The sequence below is a fragment of the Rhagoletis zephyria genome, unplaced genomic scaffold (assembly GCF_001687245.7).
Source record: "Rhagoletis zephyria isolate East Lansing unplaced genomic scaffold, Rhagoletis_zephyria_1.1 Rzeph_scaffold_00129, whole genome shotgun sequence".
Classification (NCBI taxonomy): domain Eukaryota; kingdom Metazoa; phylum Arthropoda; class Insecta; order Diptera; family Tephritidae; genus Rhagoletis; species Rhagoletis zephyria.
Genome location: NW_016157213.1, coordinates 476,610 through 478,686, shown reverse-complemented (window position 1 = coordinate 478,686; position 2,077 = coordinate 476,610).

The following is a 2,077-nucleotide window of genomic DNA, read 5'->3' as shown; positions in this document are numbered from 1 at the left end:
TTCCTCCTCTTCATCGTCCCGACAGCTTCGCTGGAGCATTTTTTCTGATTTTTTGTGAACATTAGAGTGGTTCATAAAAACACTCTTTTTGGAAATTAATAAACGCTACATCCGAATATTGTTATTTGTGATAAAAAAAAAGATACACGTATTATTTATTTTGAAAAAAAGTTTTTTTTCGAGTTCGCGCCTCGGTTTTTTATAAAAACGCTGATGTTCTAAATTTTTTTATTTTCTTGACATGTTAAAATGCAGCTAAAAATGTGGTTTTTACATATAATTTCTCTGATATTATTGGGGAACATTCCCTTAATTACACACCTGTCTTGGACAGTTAGAATGGGCCTAGTGCCCGAAAATATGCTCTCGAAAAGAGACTAGTAAAATTAAAACGTTGATACTGAACGATTTACGCGTTGTTATGGGTTGGAACTTGTTACCAGGGGGCTTCTGGGGTTGCTAAGTAGGAATCTGAAGACAGTTTTCCAAAACTAAAACTGGCGGATTCAAAATGGCGATCCATTTTATTAAAAAATAGTTGGAGTTATTCGAAGACCGGCTCTCGAGAGTTTTTGGGGTCGCCAATTACGAGTCTGAAGTCAATTTTTTTTAATTCAAAATGACGGATCCAATATGTCGATCAAATTAAAAAAAAAAGTTACTAAAATTAAAACGTTGATACTGAACGCTTTAAGCATTGTCAAGGGTTGAAACTCGTTTCCAGTGTGTTTCTGAGCTTGCTGATTATGAATCTGATGTCAGATTTGCAAAATGGGGTGTTCCATACCAAAACGGACGGGATGCATAAAAATAAATAAATATGAAATGTGAGCTTGATTAATACATTTTTAAAAACTTTACAGCACATAAACAAAAACAAATCGATTTAATAATTTTCCAAATATCTCGAGAGCGGGGCGGGAAAAAAATTAAAAAAAAATCTTACATACACACATCAAAATTCTCTATGATAAGAAATATTTTCTAATTTTTTTCTTGAAAAATTTTTCACATACATATTTTTTGAGAAAAAAAATTAGTTTTTGAAAATATGCCAGCTCAAAAAAAATTTAAAAAAATCACATTGGTAGCTCTGAGTATTGCACAATATTTAAGTAGAGAATTAGGTGGTGCACTTTACAATAATTTGAGTTATAAATTTTTTTTTACACCTAAGTTGAGTAAGTACATTACAAATTTACAAATATTTGATATAACAAAGAGCAAGTTTTAAGCTACTGCAAAATTGCGTTGATAATTAAAATTTAATGGGCCACACAACATAAACGGAACGGATAGTAAACGGAACAGATTTGTGTTTCGCTCTCGCGCTAGATATTTTCATTTTAAATAGTTAAAAGAATTGTATTTTATACATTTTATGTCCTACAGTACCATTTAAGTGCAAGCTGAATCAACTGAAGTGAGTGGCGCATAAATAAACATACAAACAAAACAAATAAGCGAACAAAAAATTGCATAAATAAAATAGTTTGTTTTTCTGTTGTTGTTTTTGCTGCGGCGATAGCTGAGTTAACAAAAGTAAGTCAAGCTGCAATTGTTGGTATTGGGAAGGCACAGGGAACAATCTGCAGCAGATCTGCTTTGGACACCTCCGCAAAAGAGCATTGGAGCCGCTATATCCAAGACAATTCGGATTAATCTCCATCCCTTTTGGTTTTGCTTTGCGTACCCGAGGGCGCTCCTCTGTTCAGATTCTCTCATTTGTTACTCTGTCCTTTGCCATCATATTCGCAATTGATGCCCTTTGCTCATCATTCCATATCAACAAACGTCAACTACTTCTTGGAATCGAAACAGCTGATCAGCTGGAAACAGAGTGCTGCCAAGTTAGTTTTACGCTTAGGTTATATTAGCAATTGCTCATATCATAAAATTATTGAAATTGCCATAAACTTGTGTATTGTGGTTAGTATATATTATTGCCATACGTTAACTTAGGGTATATTGCCACAGTAAAAAGTGGCAAAATGCCAACAGTAGAATGTAAAGAATGTACTGCCAAATTGTTTCAATTAGATGAAATGATAACATGCTCTGGTGGGTGTGGCTATAA